The following is a 13,887-nucleotide window of genomic DNA, read 5'->3' as shown; positions in this document are numbered from 1 at the left end:
TGTCCTCATCCTGATTTTTAGTCATGGTATTTCATCAAAGCAATAGTAACTTTAACTAAGGCAAACTGGTACAAAGATTGTAGGGGTATTGCCATGACAGACTAGATAATATGTTTTTGAGAGGTTTGTGGAAGGACTTAGAAACTTTGGGATGCAAAAGGCATTGAGTGTTCAAAGCTCAAAGAGTGTTCTGTAGGGGCTTAGAACGTAAGAATGTTGAGAGAAGTGTAGACAGTGGATGCCGGCTTGTGAAGTTTCAGAAAGAAGTAAAGACTCTTCTGTGGCATTTGTGTGAAAACTCTGTAGTGTCTGGTCAACTGGAGCTGAAGAACTGGCTATGATTAACAAGGGACCATAATCACTAAAGCAAACATTTGATTTGCTGGGGTGTTGGCTAGCTGGGGCTGAAGAATCATGTGTGATTAAGAAGAGACCAGCATCACTGAGGTGAAAGTCTTTGAGAAAGTGGCTCCTAATAGCACCCAGAAGCTGTGTTCTAGAAGTGGCCTAGGTTGTACCTTGTGCTGGTACAAACTTGGTAATGTATAAGAGTCTCCCAGGTGGTACTGGTTTTGAAGACATTAAGAGGTGGTGGAAAGAAGCTGAGGCCTGGCCCTGAGGGAGCCAAGGAGAGGCTTTTGGTGAAAGTGCAGCCCATTATCTACAGGAAACCCCAGCATTTTCGAGATGCTAGTACCATGGGGTGACCACCAAGAGCAGCAGCAGTAAGAAGTGGAGCCAGACTGAGCCTAGAAGACAATCTGTGTCTGTTTTAGAAGGCAGAGCCAAAGTAGTGACCCAACCCGTTTGGAGGATCCCAGAAGTTCTTATGAAAATCCTAGATATTGCACATTGAATGACTTACACTGTTGGAGCTTGGTTTTGTTTTGATTTGCTTGTGACTGTACCCTGGCACTTCCCTTTTGAAGTAAGGAAGTGTGTAACTTATTTTTAATTTCACAAGCGCTCACAGTTAAGAGACTGAATTTTAAAAGAGATTTTAGGTTTTCAGGAGACTTCAGAGTTCCAGAGATTGCATTTAAAGTGTTTTTATTTGTAAAGACTGTGGGGTGTTTTAAGTTTATAAGATATTTTATGTTGTAATGTTGCTATTAATGTATGATCTTGGAGATGAACAGGAAAGGAAAGATTGTGACTTAATAGTGTTCTGTTTATCTGTCAAGATGACGTGGAGTCATTTGTGCTGGAGAGCTTGATGCGAGCACGATACAACACAGTTACCAGAAAGGAAGGAAACGCAATTAACAAAATGCCGCCATAAGATATTCCTGAACTTTTTTCTTCTTAATTAGTGTTGATAAGGAAGGGCTCAGCCTATTGTGGGTGGTGACATCACTGGATTCTATAGTAAATCAGGTTTAGTAAGCCATGATGAGCAAGCCAGTAAACTGTATCCCTCCATGGCCTCTGAATCAGCTCCTCCCTTCAGGTTCCATCCCTGATGATGAAATCCGTGTGTTTACTCATGTTCAAATATTACACAACGTGTGCAATGTGTGTGTGTGTGTCAAAATATTACATGGCGTCCCATGGATGTGCACTATGTTTATGTTTCTTTTTATTTAGTTGAAGAGTTTCTCCTTCACTTCATGGCAATGCTTGGTTTCAACCATTTTCATGTTGTTGCTGCATGAAAATGTATGAGATTTTAAATCTTACCAACTGGGTTAAATTCACATTTTCTGTTTCCTTATGAGACAGAATGACTTTTAGAATGACCATCATTCACATTTCTCCTCGTGATTCATTTACATATTTTAGTAATTTTTCATTCAATCAATGTAGTTCTTTAAATCTTAATTTGTATGTGAATGTGTTTATCCTGGATTTCAATCCTGCGCTAGTTAAATATCATCCTTGATTTTTTTCTTACCCTTGATGTGATGCATTTTACAAAAAGAAGGCTTGAATGAGTGCTATCTATTATCTTGATACTTTTGTATTGAATCGATAGTTTAAAGAATGCTTTATTACTTTATGGTTATAAATGTATTAATAAATTTTCTGTGCTATTTTAAAAGTTTCAATTTTTTGCTTTAAATATTTTCAGATCTTAGAGTTTTCAGTATAAGAACTTTATTCTCTATATGAAGTAAAGCAGAGATTAAATTTCTTAATTTTTCCAATTCTTTCATAGATTCTCTCTTTCATAGTTTACTACTGAGTCATCTTTTATGCAGTTCAACTCATTGACCTGCTTTGGGCTGCTGCCTTTGTGATCGTTCATCTTTACTTGTATCCTCTTTGGACTGAAAACTGAACTAACTAATATAAATTCACAATCAGTATTGAGTATCTCTGTAGTAGGATATACAGTACTTTGGGTTTAAGTCCAAGTTGGTATAGCTGGATCTTGAGGTAGATCTATTTTTAGTTTCCTGGGATCTGCCTCACTGATTGGTACACTGGTTGTACTAGTTTGCACTCCTACCAGCAATGGATGAGTGCTCCACTTTCCCCATATTCTCAACAGCATGAACTTTTAAGTTTTATTCATCCTGATCATTATTATTGATGAAATTCAAAGAACTTTTGATTCAAATTTCTCTGATGACTAAGCATGAGGATGCCAAACATTTCTTTGAGTGTTTTCTATCCATTTTTGTTTCATCTTTTGAGAGCTCTTTGTTTAGTTCTGAATCCCACTTTTCAGGTTGGTTATTTTTTCTTGATGTTCAGTTTATTTTAGTTCTGTATGTATTCCAGATACTGACCCTCTATTAGATGTATAATTGATGAAGACCTTTTCCCATTTCTGTAGGCTGTTTATTTGTCCAAATGATGGTCTCTTTTCCTGAACCGAAGTTTTTCTGCTTCATGTGGTCCCATTTATTAGTTGTTGGCCTTGGTGACTGAGCAATCAGTGTCCTGTTCAGAAAGGCTTTCACGTGCCAATGCTTTTCTTTAGGTTTATATGGCAGCATGCACAAACAACTGAAATCATGAAAGTTTCCCAAAATTCTTCTTGTAGTTCTGAGTTTAAATTTGAAAAATGATAATTAGAAAAGAAAACAAATTATCATTGGACATTTGATGTAAAGATGTTTTCAATATACTGGGAATTAAGGGTAAAGAAACAAATTGCATTAGAGTGCTGTCGAAAGAATATCTTGTTTTTTTAACTCACATGTTTGTATCATATTTTCTGCACACATGCAAACACACAAACACACACAATATATAATATGTTTGTTAACATCTTAGGAGATACAGAAATTTTTGGAAGTTCTGTATAATTATTTCCCCTGAAGTAACCAGTTGCAAATATGATACACTTTCATAAATAATTCTTTGCATATAGTAACATACAACTATGCTGCTAAGTTTTATGTATATAAATACATTCTTATTTATATGTGACCTTTAGCAGATTTCTTCTTGCTGAACAACATACTGTTAAAATCCTCATGTTTCAGAAATAGCATAGTTCCTGTACATTCTCACAGGCTTTGGAGAGGTACTATCATTCATAGAATAAATTCCATATTTTTCTTTATTTGAACTCTTTACTTAAACTTTTGCAACAATAAAATTTCTTATGCTTTTGTGTTTGTCTTTGTATGTAAGACTTCTATTGTATATATTTCAGAAGTGTTATTGACAGGGCTGGGGATGTAGTTCACCAGAAGAGAGCTTGGTCTAGTATATGTGAAGTGGTGGGTTTGAATTCCAGCAGAACACACACACACACACACACACACACACAACAGTTACACATGCACAATAAAAAAATATTGTTAGTTCACTTTCACAAATATTAAGCCAATTAAGGTTCTCATCATTATCTGTCAGAATTCCTATTTCTATATCAATATTAACCCTAGGTAGTGATCATTGAAATCTCCTTAATTTAATAGAAAATGTTACTTAATGAATATATGTACATATAATAATGAAATGCATAAGATTTACCTTGTTAAAGAATGGACAAAATTTTATTGTTTCAATACATTTTTAAATCTCTGACAAAAAGTAACTGAAAGTAAGATGCATATATATATATATATATATATATATATATATATATATATATATATATCCTCCCAACCAAAAATCAGTTTTAGTGGATTCCATGAGCCTTTAGTCGTAACAGCAAAAGGCAACGTGGCTTTTTCAGTTCATCACAACCACCATCTCAACACCCAGCTCTTCCATATTCCTCCCCAGAAAAAGTCACAGATTTGAGAATCTCTGACAGCTTCCACGGTACACACATTGCAGAGATAAACTTCACTCCATCACGTAAAAGAATATTTTAATGTTCAAACACCTGGTATTACACAGATTCAATCAAAGAGTTTCTGATAACTTTATTCTTTCATCAGGTGCTGATGCACAGAGCATCATTGTTCTTTAACTCAGTGACATTTTCTGAGTTCCATTAGTTGAGAATGCCACAGACCAATGTCTCTGGGCTTGAAAGATTTTAGTGCGTTCAATCTTGCTGAAGAAAAAAGAAATAAATACTGTTCACCACAAGTCATTTGATTTAACACTGATATTTTATTTCAAATAAAAATGAACAGAATTATTTCCCTTTGTAACTAGCACAGAGCATTTAAAAATAATAGGTATGAAAATAGTTTGAGACTAGGTAATATGAAACTCATTATGGAAGCAATGCAATTGTATTATTCAAAAATGACAGTCAATATATTTTTGTCATTGATATTGAATCTCCATGCAAATATTACTGCCGAAAGTCTAATTGGGCATTGTATGATGTTACTTGCATGCCTAAAGTGACCAGGAAAATTTTGTCATTAGTACTTAACCTTTAAGTATTATATTTCTGTAAATATCTTTATATATACTAAATGTAAAGAAGCACAACATCAACAGAAATAAATCAAAATATTACAAATGTAGCAGAGTTATGGCATTAAAATCTCTGTAAATTTAAATTGAACTATATGTTCTTGTTTCCATTGTGTATATCTAAATATCTCTGCAATCATAAATTGATGACTCAAATAAAGATTCTTTCATTCAGATTTTTACCATTAGTTGATTTCATTCTGGGTGTAAAGCTTTTCTTTAGCATGATCCCAGAGCAAGGTTGCATAGGCATGCATCAAATATATAGATTGTTGAGTAAGTTCCATGTGTTGTGAATTTTTGATCCTCACATTGTCTGTCCTTTCATAGACTGTAGTATCAGTGAAGTTGTTGTTGGCCATGATATTGTGCTTTAAACTCTTCATTGTACCTGGAGTGTTTTGTACATAGGAAATTGGTTCTCTTGTGCGATATTTATACACTATGTGAGGATATAGTACTGTAATTGGCTTAATAAAGAGTTCAACAGCGAAGAGCTAGGCAGAAGGTACAGACAGAACTTCTGGGCAGTAGAAAAGGAAATTGTAGATGAATCTAGGCACATGTCAGAAGTCAAGAAGACATGGAAGGAGTCGGACATAAAGAATGAAAAAAAGGTAAAAAGCCACAATGCAAAATGTAGATTAATATAAACGGGCTTAAGTTGTAAGAGCTAATGACACAAGCCTCAGCTAAGTCTGAGCTCTCATAATTAATAAGTCTCTGTGTAATTATTTGGAAACTGACTGCAACCCCCCAAAAATCCATTTACAAGGTCCAGCATAATTTTGTTGTTGAGCATACATTCTTCAGGCGGAGAATTTGAAAATAGAACTTTAAAAAATATTAAGTTTTTAATCCCATCACCTTTTACAACAACAATAAAAGAAGTCATCACAACATAAAGTGAGTCATGCATGACCCCCATTCCCATTTGAGAAGCCATTGACAGTTGATAGCTTCTGTGGAAAGGAGAATAAACTTTTCTTTAGAGGTGTGGCTCTCAGTAGCTCCATCAACACTCCAGTGGTCCCATACTCACGAGTATATCAGCAGCAAATGTTGAACTCAGCAGGTTACAAAAATAAAGAAAGAAGAGGCAAGGTTGGGAAGAGGACAGGAAAGTGAGGTTTGATCCAGGAGGAGGTGTGGAGAGTGAATAAGCTCAGTATACCTTGTATACATGCATGGAATCTCAAAGAATATCATATTAAAAACAAACACGTCTGTGTGTGCTAGGCAGTGAGAACATACTCAGACCTTTACTTAGTCTGAGAAGTTGAGAGTAGGTTATATTGCAGTATATTGGAAGAAATCCCTGTCAGTCTTGAATGTTGATTTAGCAAGCAACATTTTAATTTTAATAACAGAGTTACGGTTCAAAGCCATAACTAGACCATTACCACAGTTATGAGCGTCCTGGGATGCAGAATGATGCACCATGGTATCCCCATAATGCACACCTCTGCCAGTCAATGAACTGCATTTCTATTTCCTAGAGCACTCTTATTCAACATCAATGTTTTCAAACAAAAATGTAAAAGAATACATTTGCACAGGGTAATTATTGGGACAGTAGCTAAATACTTAAAAAATGTTATTGAATTCTATTCTGAACCACATTACCTGAGATAAATCTATGGCTATTTTCCAGTAATGAAAACACCAAGAAGGTCACTTCAATGAAAGGGACAGTGAATTCTTCAGTACAAAATCACAAGTTAGATTTAATTTTCTGATCTGATCAAGATTAAAAGACGTAGGTTCAGGAAAAAATAAGGAGATTGCACTTAATACAACCTGTAAGAATCTTAGCAAGAAGATATTTACTTAGTATTAATGTAAAACTAATTGCTAGTAGCTGATTAATATATTTGATAAGTCCTTGTATGCATATATATAGTGTATATAAATATGTGTGTACTCTGGATGTATATATATAAATATGCATATGTATAAAAGCATATATATATATGTAAACACACAACACACAGATACGTACGAGAGCAGAGGTGTGTATACTGTGAGTCTGCATATCTGTATCTATGACATACACATTTCTCATAATCTCATTTTTTTAATTTTGCCATTCTTTTTCTTGCTGAACTTTACTGTCATATATACTATTTCAAACACAATTTCCTTTCAGGAACTTTTCCATTTTTGCTTCCTTATACCTTGTGGTGGTTTGAAAGAAACTGACCCCCAAAGGGCGTGGCACGATTATGAGGTGTGGCTTGTTGGAGTAGGTGTGTCACTGTAGGAGTGGGCTTTGAGGAATCCTATGCTCACACGACATCTAGTGTGGATCATGAATTCCTTATGCTGCCTATGAATCATGGTGTAGAAATCTCAGTATCTTCTCCTGCACCATATTTTCCTGTGTGCCACCAATTCTTGCCACCGTGATAATGAACTAAACCCCTGAAACTGTAAGGCACCCCAATTAAATGTTTTTCTTTGTAAGAGTTGCCATGGTCATGGTGTCTCTTCACAGCAATAGAAGCCCTAAGACATGCCTGAACTCTGGCTTTTTCTGATACCTACAGAGCTCATCTTACTTAGTGATTGCTTATCAAAAATTGTATATCCTAAGACATTTCACAGCCAACAGGTATGTGTCTCAACCTCATGGGCAAACTTCCCATTTTCCTCTTCCACTTGGTCTATTTCTCTAAGCACTGAACCTTGAACATATTTTATATATCTTGCTTCTTGTTGGTTTCTCCTAAATTTAACGTCACGAAAAATCTTCATCTTTTCCTTAAGAAGTGTATTTCCTGACAAAGGACCAGTGATATAATGAGTAATAAATGCGTTTAAAATGAGTGAAATGATGGTTACTTCAATGTTTACATTTCAGAAATGTGATCATACATTTGTTTTTTGTTCTCCAAGCAATTCTTCAAAATACCCAGAGTTACTTTTAACAGTAAGAATCACTAATGGCATCTTAGATGCCACTTGAAACATAAATAAAAAAAATTTTAAAAGGACATCCTAAGTTAAAGATACATTTCAGATTTTCTAAGAAGTCTGGTATGCGCAGAATGACCTGCTACCTGTGCAACTTTGATTGGGGTTTTCATATCCAGACCTGGTTTCCACATATCCAGGTTTTCAGTTGCCCACTATCATTGCACTGACACTGAAGCTGTAAGTTATGCTGACTGATTTCCTGTGTGTGATTCCTCTTCATCAACTTTCCCTCAGATAATGAATTCCCTTTCTGACATCTTAACAAGGAAGCATCACAAAACCTCCATTTAAAAAAATTTTGTAAGGTCCTATTTGTCCTAAATACTGGGAAAATAGTGTATGAGAAGTGGTCTGAGGGTGTTATTATCTCTCAGTGTTAAGTCAGAGTTAAAATTTCCAATGTGATAAAATAGGTTTCTCCATTCTGCAATGTCTTTCAGTCACAAACTCCATCTTCTGAAGTCTGGGACAGCATCTCTTTAGTCTTTGTGTACTTGCTTGTTGCATTGACACGAATCAACAACTTGTTAATAGAGGATGGAGTCAATAGAGTTATTAGTTAAGCCACTTAAATCCTCAGAGAAAACAATGTGGGCTTTAGAGCCTGTTGCTCACGTTGAGGTGCTGATGAATCTACAGATTTGGCAATTTCAGTGAGGATTTTAGGATAGTGGGGAAACAGGCTTTAAGCCAATGCATACCTATCCTTGTATTGTGGGTGCTGCAACCTGTGGAAGCCATGACACTAGGACATAACTAAAGCAGGTGTACAACCACCATTATAAAGCCACCAGGGTGTCAGTGTTGTTGAAGAATGTGAAACGTCAGGAAAATGTGTCCATTGTTAGAAAGAAAGCAAACTCAGAGACATATGTGGAGCAACATGTGGCAAGAGAATTAGATAAATTTTCTCCTTCTCTATGGTAAGTTATCCCTCATCATAGATAATGGTCCATCTTAGGCTGCAAATGAGAGAAGAAAACACAATTAACACACTGCAAGATAACCTTGTCATGTTAAGATCCCTTTCCCTTTCTAACTCTGTGTGAGATAAATGAAGCTGAGCTGTCTATTCCCCTATTTTTTGGCTGGTATTTGCCCTAAATCATAGTATACTCCTTCCACAGACAACATTCACTCCACTCCCAGTCCTCCTTCCCCAACACTACAGTGTGGGAAAACTGCTATGTCTTCTACAGTGGAGAAGAAAACTTCCATTATTCCTCCAGGAGGGAAGCTTCTTTTCCATACGGTATGGAAGTTGCACCCATGTAAAAACAACATACGGGTTGCTTAAACAAGGCTGGAATATTGATAGACCTACTAGCAAACATGCCTGTGGGGAGGGGGAAATTACAGAAGCTCCCCTCTAAAGAGTTGCACTCATTCAATGGCCGCTGAGAGTGGGAAAACTCGTTTTCTCCAGGGCTGAGCTCGCTGGTAGCTTATCCAATCCCAAATGATCTGTTCTAAGCACATGTGCATGTGAGAAACAGCAAATGGAGTCAGTAGATTGTGAGTGTGTGTGATCAATAATATCAATAAGATTCATAGAAGAAGAAGTCATAACTTGGGGGGAGGAGTCTGACAGAGGATGAGTTAGAAGGAAAAGGGAAGAGTAGAAATGATGTATATAATTCTCCAAAATAAAAATGAAGCTAAATTATCAAAGGTTGCCTCTGGGATTTTCCTTTTTAGATTAAGTCACTGTAAAGAATAGTAATCACTGTTAACATGGTTAGATCCAGGATCATCTAGGTTACACTTCTCATTTCCGGTGTGTGTTTATGAGGTTGGTTTTTTTTTTTTTAGAGAGAGTTATAGTTGATCTTGATTTAAAAGTCTGTAATTGACTAAGAAAAGTTTAAAATGAAGAAATATAATGATAGTTTGTTTATGATCTGACAAATAAAGTTTGCCTTCTGTTTTAACAAATTGGTGTGGGACATCCTTCTGTCTATGTGTTGCTTTTTTGGTTAATGAATAACGAAACTAGCTTGGCTTTTGGCAAGGGAGGAGGAAGATGAAGTTAGAGAGAAGCCACTGGAGATAGACGCTGGGAACTTTACCCAGTAAGCCATTGCCATGTGGAGATATACAGATTAATAGAAATGGGTTAAATTAATATAAGAGTTAGCCAATAAAAAGTTAGAGCTAATAGGCCAAGCAGTGATTTAATTAATATAGTTTTTGTGGATTATTTTGGGTCTAAACTAGCCAGGCGGCTGGGAACCAACAAGTTGCCCCTCCCCTAACAATAAATAAAGCTTGCCTCACCATCAGAGTGAAAAGCCAGCCACACTAGTCAGCCATACAGGCCAGGCAGTGATGACATACATGTTTAATCCCAGCAGCCACACTAGTTAGTCATAGATGCCAGGCAGTGGTGGTCCACACTTTTAATCTCAACACTAGAGAGGAGTATAAAACAGGGGTGAGACAGAAACTCTCTCTCTCTCTCTCTCTCTCTCTCTCTCTCTCTCTCTCTCTCTTCAGTCTGAAGATATCATAGAAGTAAAAGCTCTCTAGTGTCTTGGCTGCTTTGCTTTTCTGATATTCAGGCTTACACCAATATCTTTGTCTGGATTTTTATTAGTCATGCTACATCTGTCACCAAGTTTTTTAGGGTATGAATTCATGAAAAATCCATTTGCCTGTGGCTTTACATCCACCCACATAGGCCAGAGCTAATGCGATTGGAATCACTGCTCTATTGGCAAGATTTTTCTTTCCTCCCAGTGGTCTCTGCCCGAACACCCTCCTCAGGCTGCTGTCAAACTAGGTATTTGCCTTGAAATCCAATCAGGCTTTTTCTTTTCTATGAAGCAGCAATAAGCCTTTCATCTTCATCATAATTAGAGGCAGATTTGGTGAGAAAATTGGGATTTTTTTAAAAGGAGGAATTAGTTAAAAGGAAGAGTTTTTTCCACAATAAAAAATGGAAGACACAATTATGACAAAGTTAAGTCTCCATATGATTACATAATGCATATTTAAAAGTGAAACAACTAAATGAAGGGATAATAAACTTAATCATGACTGATGTACTATTAATTATCATTTTAATAGTCCTTATTGTCATTTTGGTAATTCTTAGTTTATCTCTTAAAAAGTTGTTTGGATTGACTGCCAAGATTCAGGCCTTAGAATAATTTAAAAACAGATCATAGAGATATTTAGATCCAGACAGAAGAATTTAAAGGAGAACCAATTTTAGCATTGCAGTATAAAGTTAGAGGGGAACAGCCTAATATTTTCAAGCAACCAACCTTAATACATCAAGGTGTGGGTAACCTCACAGGAATTGCCAAATGATAAAGACTCTGTAAGAGCTAATTGGACTCCTGTGCCAATGTTAGATTAAAGGAATTCAAGGAAGTAATAGTCTCATATAGCACGCATTTACCTTTTGTGAATTAAATTTTAAACTCATGGTCATTTTGTAATAGAATTATCCAGAAAGACTGGATAGACTTGGTTAAAGCTGTTTTAGAAGCTGGCCCACAATTACAATGGAGTACCTGGATCAGAGAAGGGGCTAAAACTGTTGAACAATGGAGTAAAGCTAGAGGTATGGATATTTCCCAAGATCAACGTTTTGGAGAAGGATGTTGGTTATGATAGTAAAGAAAGGCAATCTTTATATGATAACCAACCCTGGCCTTATGCCATGCAGTAGCTTTGAATGCTTAGGACAGAATATGAGTAATAGGAATGAAAATGGAGCCATTTACTAAAGTTATATAGGGCCCAAAGGAAGCCTTTATGGATTTCTTACAAAGACTGACCTTAGCATTAAGTAGAATGATACCAAATTCAGAAGCTAGAGTAATTATCATGGAATTTCTGTCTTTTGAAAATTCTTTTTCTCAATGCAAAAGAATAATTAGGCCTTTAAAGGCACGGTCAGCACCTTTGGAGAAATGGATCTGAGATACAACTCAGATGTTGATTTGAATATATGAACAACATGAATATAGAACTTCATGACTATGATGATGCTTGGATAAGAGAGGTGATTTCCAGTCATTTGAGAAAAAAATTGAAATGTCAAATGTTTTCATTGTTGCAAACAAGGTCTTCTTAAAAGGGATTATAAACAGGGCATTCTTAAAAAAAATATTTTTCTAAGCAAATTCCATACTTCCTCCCTTCTGGATCATTCAGTAGGTGTGGCAAAGGCAGGCATTGGACTAATGAATGTAGATTAGTAAGAGGCATTCAAGGTAATCCTTTGCTGTCAGGAAACTCTTTGAGGGGCCTCTCATGGGCCTCTAAGACAAACCTGGTTCAGTTGTTTCCTGCCATCATAGAGGAAACTCCTTCCCAGAGCAATTAAATAACCTAATACTGCTCTGGATAATAGAACAGTCATAGAAGAGAGAACAAAAAACTTTGCTGGTAAGCCACTACCACGTGGCGATACACAGATTAATAGAAATGGGTTAAATTAATATGTAAGAGATAGCCAACAAGAAGCTAGAGCTAATGGGTCAAGAAGTGATTTAATTATTATAATTTCTGTGTGATTATTTTAAGTCTAAACTACCTGGGTGGTTAAGAACCAACAAGCAGACTTCTTCCAACAAATTGGCATGCCAATGTAGTAGACAAAAATCCATGTAAAACCTGAGAAATCTTGAAAAAGACTTCTAGACACAAAAATACAGCTTCTTGGGGTTTGCTGGTGACGTGCCACAGCTCCCTTAAGAAAAGTTTTCCTGATTCAGCCGTGACCACTTTAAAATGCTTGTTTTCTGAGCCTTGCTGCCTGTATGACTTCGAACTCTTTCAGGAGACTCAACATTTGGATGGGGTTTGTGAGCAGACTGTTGCAGCTTGCTTAATGGTGACTTAGACTGGCTGTGTGCCTAAGAATGGGGCTGTGCGCATGGCCCTCAGGTGCAAGCAACTCCACTATGCTGGACTAGGCAGGCAAACAGGAAGTACCATATATATCATAGTAATGGGTTAAATTAATATGTAAAAGTTATCCAATAAGAAGCTAGAGCTAATGGGCCAAGCAGTGATTTATGTAATAAAGTTTCTGTGTGATTATTTTGGGTCAAAGCTATCTGGGCAGCAGGGAACCAACAAGCAGCCTCCCTTCTACACTGAATAATAAAAGACAAAATTATGAAATGTAAAAAGTTAATGTTTATTTTGTTTATTGTTAAGCCAAAAAATTTAAAAGGTAATTATTTGTATTTGGTTAGATCAACTTGTGTCTATTTAGGTGACACAACTGCTAAGTTTGAGAACTAGTTTTGTAATATGGCTGCATCACGTGATGGAGTCAGTAGAACCAACAGGGCTTAGTTAATATTAAATTTGTAAAAGTAGATTTCATATTATTTATAGATTTAAAATCAGAGATAACACATACATTTATTTTTTTCCATACCAGTTCTCCTGAAACAGAAGCACAAATAGTAAAGTTGGAAGTTCCCTAGCTGCCTACCAGGTGAAAGCTAACTCTGGATGCTCTGGTGAAAGTCTCTACCTTTAGTTTTGGATGAATCTATGACATTCTTTGCCATGTTGTGTCTGTTGGAGGACCTTATCCTGAATCTGAGCAGGAAATGAGGTGAATATATGGAAGTCTAAGAAAAGTGCTTGAGGTAGTTAGCAATAACTGAGTCACCTATTACAATGTTCTGTCCGGTGATGACTCTATTCTTCCTGACATGCTAGTAACCTTGACAAAGTCTTTCAGTTGGCTTATTTCTCCTGATCAACTGCAGAAAGCACATGTATACTAAATTATTTAGCTGATAAAGATTTACAGGATAATTAAACTAATGTGTAACGTAGCAACTGAAACCAAGTGTTGTTGCCTACAGACATAAATTTAGTTATTAGTCTTGTTAGGGCTCAGGAAATGATAGTCCAAAATATAATACTTTGGCTTGCTGAGTCCTTCTCTCTCAGGCCAGTAGGTCACAGAAGCAAAGTCTCTCTCAAACCCCCTCCTGCTGTTCTGTTTTCTGTCCTCCCTGTAAATGAGTCATAGAAATTAGAACCTTTCTCCAAAGCAAATCATTCAATTTAGGAAGGTCATTTCTCTTA

Source organism: Myodes glareolus, chromosome 17 (genome assembly GCF_982192425.1).
Source record: "Myodes glareolus chromosome 17, mMyoGla1.1, whole genome shotgun sequence".
NCBI classification, from domain to species: Eukaryota; Metazoa; Chordata; class Mammalia; order Rodentia; family Cricetidae; genus Myodes; species Myodes glareolus.
This window is presented reverse-complemented; position numbering follows the sequence as displayed.